This window comes from Carlito syrichta, unplaced genomic scaffold (assembly GCF_000164805.1).
Source record: "Carlito syrichta isolate Samal-C Ts95f unplaced genomic scaffold, Tarsius_syrichta-2.0.1 Scaffold272762, whole genome shotgun sequence".
NCBI lineage: Eukaryota > Metazoa > Chordata > Mammalia > Primates > Tarsiidae > Carlito > Carlito syrichta.
In genome coordinates this window covers 37,353-45,126 of record NW_007216858.1, presented here as the reverse complement: position 1 = coordinate 45,126, position 7,774 = coordinate 37,353, and the positions used below count along the sequence as shown (strand labels likewise).

Below are 7,774 nucleotides of genomic sequence, written 5' to 3'. Positions count from 1 at the left end.
ACTGCCCAGGCGGGTCTCGAACCCGCGGGCTCAGGCAATCCACTCACCTCAGCCTCCCAAAGGCGCGGGATTCCAGGCTGAGCCACCGAGCCTGGCAGAGCTGCCCTTTCTTATGCAGCTTCATTTTATTGCTTTCCCCAGAATTGAACCCATTTTCAGCAAAGACATCTCTTCACGAGATACCTAATATCCTGCAAAGATTATGGGAGAAGATGTTCTTTCTAATTGCATCTGCAAGATATACTGCAAAATATTCCCTGAATCTCAGCACACAGTTGCAGTCATTAGACAGTCATTTATGTCTGTTTTTTCCTCTTTGAGCATGCTCGGGTAATGAGTAAATGGTCAGGTGAATCCCACATTCTGTCTGTGAAGGCGTCCTTGGTGGGTAGGAAGCAATACGGGATTTCCTTCCACCCTACTCTGGTCAAATAGCCATTGATTCTCCCACTTTCTTTTCCTCCCATTCTCTCTTCTGTCCTCCCTTCTATCCATCTTTCTATCTTATCATCCTTTTCTCCATCCATTCATCCATCCATCTCTCCATCCATTAATCATCCCTCTAACCATCATCTATCCATCCATCATCCACCCATCCTTCTATCATCCATCATCTATCTATCCATCCTCCCTTTCTCCTCTATTCCTTTATCCGTTCTCCCATCTTCCCATTTTCTCTTTCATTCATTCCATTCATCCTCCATTCTTTCATCCTTTCATCTTCCTCCCTCCCTTTCTCCCTTCTTTCTTTCCATGCTTCCATTCACCCAGCCTCTCTGTCCTTCGTTCTTTTCATCTTTCTCCTCCCTCCCTGCCTTCATCTTTCCATCCTTCTCTCCTATCCATCTTTATACCCATCCATCTGCCCAACTAATATTTATTTACATATACCCTTCTCTGCTCCATCTGTGACCATGAATTGGTAAACAGATTGTCTCTGAAGCACTGAGCTCCTACTAAGCTTGCCCTGGGTCAGACTTGGTTCTTTTAGCCAGAGGATGTGGCCTTGTCACGTGGTGACTCAGAGCCTTTGTCCTCTTCACTTGCCAAGGGTCGTGATGGGTCGAGGAAGTTGCTTGGCATCTTCAAGTCTATTTCCATGGCTATGTGGACATCTGACTTAACCTGGTCATGGTGACTTTAGTAACTGGTAACATCACCTGAACCCCCACTTTGTGCTAAGCCCCGTGCCAAGCCCACTATCTCAGAATTCTCATGATAGCCCTCTGAGATCCATGTTAGTGTTCTCCCCATATTCCAGGTGAGGAAACTGAGGCTCAAAGAGGGAGGTCACAGTCAGGACTTGGGCTCCCTGTCTCCCTGTCCCCAAAGCCTGTGAGTTTAACTGCTAGCTCACTTAACTGCTAACTGCCTCAGGCAGATGCTTTCCCGTTGTAGAATTCCAACGTTGGGTACTTGTGTGGAGTGAAATGCCCCCCTGCCCACTTCCCTTTCTTCTCCAACCACAGACAGAAAAGATTTTGGTTCTGCGTGGGTCCCTGGGGAGATAACGTGTGGAACTGGTAGTCCAGGCACGATGAGGGGAGACCCTGCAGGTACACGTGGATGCCCCCAGACCTGTGAGCAGCAGGCCCCCCGGAGAGGGTGACTTTTAAGCTGCTTGTGGGGGACGCCTCATGTCCTAAATTAACGCACTTTCCTGGCTGAGCTCTCCATCCAAGAGGGTGAAAGTCTGCAAGGAGGCTTGCTTTGGCCACAAGAGGGCGCCCAACTCCTGACCAGACTGGATAGGAGTTCCGGGCGGGGTGGGTCAGAGGAGCAGTGAGATGATAGCTTAATTTTGGAGGCCGCTTTAAATTGAGGGCTTTTAAGCCAACTCCTTGGGAAGAAAAGAAAACTCCTGAGCCCCCTAAAGAAGTTTATTTCTTCTTTCTTTATTTTCTTCAACTGATGCCAAGCCAGGGGTTGAGGGATCCAGCAATGAAAACCACATGGTTCCTGCTTTCAAGGGGCCTATGGTCCTGTGGAAAACAGAATGAAGTGTGATATGTGCGGCGGTCTTAATCCAGAATGGGTATTTAATATGCACTTAATGAGCACCTACTGTGTGTCAGGCTCTGTGCTAGTTGCCAAGGATGGAAACATGAGCCCTACAGTCACCGCCCTCAGAGATCCACAGTCCACTTGGGAGACAGCGTATTTGTACACAGCATGTACAAAGAATGCCCTTTTATCTGTTGGGTCTTAAAGAGTTCCCAAGGGTGGGACCAGACTTTCCAGAAGTTTCCACCTCATTTTAGCTGCAGGTTCTTTCTACTAGAGGACAGATCAAATTCCAGTTATATAACAGTGACAATTGGTGTTTAAACTGTGTTAAACTCTAGGAAACTGCAGTCATATGTATACAGAGAACTGAAAAGGAACAGCCAACCCAGGCTGGGAGGAAAGAGGGAGAATTAGAGAAGGCTTCTTGGAAGAAGAAGACCCAACCTGTGCTGGGAGGGACTGGGGAATCAAGGAAGGCTTCCTGGAGGAGAAGACACCAGAGCTAAGTCATTAAAGAAAAATAGGGATTAACCAGGCAAAGAAAGGGAGGGTATTCTGGGTGGTAGAGACAACATGCCCAAAGGGTGAGAAGGCCATACATAGGGCCAGATCAAGGGGTGTGTGGGGGTGGGTACTGGGTACCCCTTGATCTGGCCCTATGGAGATTGGGTATTATCCAACATATCATGGAAGAACAGGTACTAAGAAATGAGGCGAGGGAATGATAAATGACCCCCCTCAGTGGAGTAGAGAGGACATCTCACAGGTGGGAACATGTGAATGGGACTGAGGAGTATGTGTCGGGGTGCACCAGGTAGAGGAGGCAAGGAAGCAGTAGAAGCATTCTGTATGGGGCACTTGTGCTGTCCCTCGGGGTCAGGCAGTGGGAACTCTCCAGGGTTCCTGCCCCGTCTCCTGCCTCCATTGCAGCGCTTTTTTTCTTTAGTCATTCCGAAGTAGGAGAGCTTAGAGGAAGACGGACGGAACTGTCTGTGTGAGGCCTGATTCTGGCGAGGCAAATGTGAAGATTCTGGGCTCTGTTATTGACCGCTCCAGTGCCTCTGGCCTGAGCATGTCCAAGGTCAGGCTCCTCAGGCTTGACTGTGGCCTGGGGTCCGGACTCCTGGGGAGGGTCTGGTGTGAGTACAGTTGAGAGATGGACCTTGGAGCCACCCTGCCTGGTTCCAAGACTGCCGCCGTCTTCGCCACAGCCCTTCTCCTCGTTTCCTCCGCATCCTCATCTGTGGAGAGAGGGTAACATTAGCATCTTTCCCCTGAGGTCCCCATAATGCCTGAATGGGATCATAAGTGAGACAGACTTGATATTGTCCCTGGACATAGTCAGTGCTTGAATCAAAGCGGCAGTAATAGTAGCTGTTGTTGGGGTTGTTATTTATATGATGATTAAGCCTTCTGTTTGGTAAAATGAAAATTTTTTAAACACCCATGCTTTATGCTTTTAATTTCTGAGATGCGTCCTCTTGGTTTCAGCTCAAAACTTGATCAGCACCTGCCTAAAATCCTTGGGGTCCTTTCTTTAGCCTTTCCCCAGTGTGAAGAGTCCTGTTGGAAATTGAATAACCTCACCTCCCAATGATCTGTTGGTGAGAAAGATGCCCAGAAAGCAAACAGATTCAAAAAGAATCTTGAAAACTTTGGTATTTTTATTTCAGCATTGAACTGTGGATAAATACTGAGACCTTCACTTTTAAAAAAATTTTAGAAACTTTAATAATGCATTTTAGTTAATCCAACATTTGATGCATGTAAAAATGCTATAAGGTATTGTACAGTATTTTTTTTTTCATGCTGAGCCTACTTTAGTCACCCCAGCCACAATTCAAGAGCTCCCATGGTGTCACTGAGAAATGCCCAGGATGTGACAGGTCCATACTTGTGGACACAAGTCATTCTCAACCTTCAGTAGACATCATACTTCTTTTTGATATTGGCCCTATGCAGCAGGGCCAAACTGTGACACATTGTGACATCAACTAGGATGGCTGGATATTAGCACCTACAACATATTCCTGTTCATTCAAGTTTAACCATGACAACACTGCCTGTATCAGTGAGTTACCGGTAGGTTTCCTTATGTTTGTGCTTTCGTGTCATGGAAGCCTGCTGCATAGGGCCAATATTCACCTGCTGGAGGGCGGGACCAGCACCATGTATGGGATTGAGGTCAGATATCTCCCTCTCCATCTCTTGAATGAATCCATAGCTGGCCTTGAACTTGTGAGGCGAGGGGTCCCAGGAAGGGTCCCTCTTTACTTCGCCCCCTGCCATTGAGAGATCATTCAACAAATATTTGAGTTCCTCCTCTGTGGGGGTCACGTTGCTAGGCACAATGCATACAAATAATGCCATTTTATCTCTTGGGTCTTAAAGAGTCCCCAAGAGTAGGACCAGACTTTCCAGAAGCTTCCACCTTGTTTTTGCTGCAGATTCTTTCTACTAAAGGAAAGATCAAATTCCAGTTATTATAATAATAGTGACAATACATGTTTCTACTTTGCATTAATCAATTTCTAGGGGTCATTTCATGTAATCCTCTCCACAATCCTCTGAAGAAGAACTCTTCTGCAGACAAGAGAGCTGAGGTTTGAGAAGTTTAACTGACTCACCTGAGGGTGGTGAAGCCAATATTTTAATCTTCAGTGCCAGGCCCCAGAATCATGTCATTCACCAGGCCACAAGCTGGCCTGTCCTCTCCCAGCAATGGTTCTGTGGTGAAGGCAGCATTGGAGGTGTGAGGGTCCACAGAGTCCCTTCTCCACGTAACTCCACTGCCCATGAGGCACTCCATGGGATGCAGCCTATGGTTTGGGGAAACACCCTTCCTCCTGTACTCTGAGGGTGGGCACCACCTGGGACTCCTGGTAGGGACTGGACCAAGAACCAGACAGGGCTGGATTGAGAACAAGAGGCCTGGCACCGGAAGTCGTGACCAAGAGGAAAGGTTTCCAGAAGGGATCTTGCCCAAGCCTTAGTCTCCTTTGATCTCTTCAGAGTCATCAAGTATAATGTCTACAGAAGTATCTTGATGGTTTTTATACAGATGAAGGGTAGTGAATCTGGGGACTGAACACAGGTAGGAGGTGAACACCACCTTGACCCAGATCTCCTGAACTCACTTGAGGCCAGCCTGGGATCTGCTGTCTGTAAAATGGCCCAGGGACAGTCTGACATGCTTGGGAGCTGGGGCACTGAGATCTCAGGTTATGCAGGAGAAAGTTGTGGGATTGGAGTTGGGATCTGAGCTTGACCCTGGCTATCTAGAACTCCACTAGGGAGCTGGATGAAAAGGAACAGTGCTCTGTGTCCTTGTGCTCCAAGGTGGAACAGGCTTCTCAGAGGGGCCTGAGTTTAGAGGGCACACCCTCTTCACCCAGTCCCTACCTCTCTACCTCAAAGCCTGTGGGCTCTGTGCATCTCTCCCCATGGACTTTGGACCCCTCATGGGAGTCTCACAAGGCTGGATCTCCCTGCTCTCACTTTGTGTGCTTGTGGATATATTTCCTTTTCCTCTCTCTTTGTCTCTTTTTCAGAGTCAAGAAGAGCAAACCCTTAAACCTCAAGATCCACAGCAGCATGGGCAGCTGTGAGATTATCCCTTCCCAGCAGTGCTCCCTGCTCCTCTTTCCTGGGACACACGCCCTTCTTGCCATCCACCCGTCCCATGTACACTGAGGCCAACTTCTCCACAAGTAAGTGGCCCTCAGGGGCTCCACACCCACTGTCCTCCACACCAGGTGCAAACCCTCTTTTTTTGATCCCCAGGGTTTAAGAAACGCTCACTGATGGAAGTTCGCCCACCCACTGCATGCCCTCGCTCTAGGATGGTTTCAAAGGGGGCATAATTGGTGCTGGGAGGTTGGCCAGCTATTGTCATTGATCCCTGTTCCCTGCTCTTCGGCCTGCAGGTGTGACAGATTGACAGAGGAGAGCAATCCTGTATGGCATTCGAGGAAGCCTCCGCTCTTTCTTCCCCCTTCTCTTGGTTGACTGATTACAGGGGTTTTTCATAACCTCTTTTCCATCATCTTGACAGTCTTCTGGTACCTCTGAACTAAGGACCATCAGCACTCACTCCAAGCCTCTCCTCCTGAAGAACAATGTAACTGCTGACTGGCTAGTGTCTCCTGTACAACCCCCAACTCAGTGGAAATAAAATATTGCTTAAAACGTGTCTTTTGTCCACTTATTGATAGGCTGTTTGATTTTTTTCCTTTCAGCCCATTTGAGTTCCTTGTAGATCCTAGATGTCAGGCCTTTGTCAGATATACAGTTGGCAAATATGTTTTTCCCATTCTGTGGGTTGTCTCTCTGCTCTCTTGATGGTTTCTTTTGCTTTTCAAAAGCTTGTTAGTTTGATGAGGTCCCACTCATCTATCTTCTTTCTTTCTTTTTTTTTTTTTGAGTTGGAGTCTCACTCTGTCGCCCAGACTGGAGTGCAGTGGATGCTCTCGGCCACCGCAGCCTCGGCCTGATGGGCTCTGGCGATCCTTCCGCCTCAGCCTTCTGAGTAGCCGGAATTACAAGCACGTGCTACCACGCCCGGCTTATTTTTGATTTATTGTGGAGATGAGGTCTCGCCAAGTTGCCCAGGTGGGTCTTGAACCCATGGACTCAGGCAGTCCGCTCACCTCAGCCTCCCAAAGTGCTGGGATTACAGGCTGAGCCACTGAGGGTTCTGAATAGGAGTTGGTTGCCAGTTCCAATTTCCATAAGGGTGTCTCCTACATTTTCTAAGATTCTTATATTTTGAGGTTTTATGATTCGGTCTTTGATCCATTTAGAGTTATTTTTTGTGTATGGTGTTAGGTAGGGATCCTCTTTCAATTTTCTGCATGTAGTCAGCCAGTTTTCCCAGTACCCACATTGAGATACCACCTAACCCTAATAAGAATGGCCATCATTAATTAAAAAAACAACAACTGATGCTGGCAAGTAGGTGAATAGAAAGGTACACTTCTACACTGCTGGGAGGAATGCAAACTAGTGCAACCTCTCTGGAAGACAGTGTGGCGATTGCTGAGAGAACTAGAAATTGACCTTCCATATGACCCAGCAATTCCCCTATTGGGAATATACCCAGAGGATCTCAAATCATTCTACATAAAAGATACCTGCACACATATGTTGTTACAACTCTATTCACAAAAGCGAAAACATGGAACCAATCATACTGCCCATCCAAGCTGGACTGGATAAAAAAATGTACATATACACAATGGAATATTATGCAGCAATAAAGACAGACAAACATGGACTTTGCAGCAACTTGGATGGATTTGGAGTCGATCATACTCAGTGATCTATCACAGAAACAAGGAACAGAGTACCATATGTTCTCACTCATAAGTGGACCTTGAACAATTATAATAGTGTAAGAAAGGGATTGGCAGTAGTGGGAAACTGTCAGGGGAGGGGGTGGGATTGGCAGTTAAGGGAAATTGCTAAGGGAGGGAGGGGCATATCTCATCAATAGGGTACCTGCATAATCGTTTGTCTACCTAACCCTGAATTGTACCCCCATCTTTGTAATTAAAAATTTTAAAAAAGAAATATTCCTTAAAGCAAGCACACATATCATAAAACAGACACATCCAGAGCAGCAGCATGTTGAAAGATGTAAGAAGGTAATTGAGCTGAAATTTAAGCCAGGCAGAAGAAACATGGGGCTCTATTACTAAATCATAGTGTACAATTCAAGACCTTTGGCAGACTGACTATTTGGTACTGCATTAGGTGGACTTTAGTT

At 47.0% G+C, this 7,774-nt stretch overlaps 1 long non-coding RNA gene across 1 annotated transcript in view; it reads left to right on the top strand.

Annotated features, from left to right (window-relative positions):
* Positions 1-6,199, top strand: part of LOC103254192 — a 35,450-nt gene extending 29,251 nt beyond the window's left edge. Inside the window, exons 2-3 of the long non-coding RNA XR_503944.2 lie at positions 5,559-5,717; positions 5,934-6,199. This is a non-coding gene — a long non-coding RNA (uncharacterized LOC103254192). The remainder of the gene's footprint in view (positions 1-5,558; positions 5,718-5,933) is intronic.
* Positions 6,200-7,774: the final 1,575 nt, after the last annotated feature.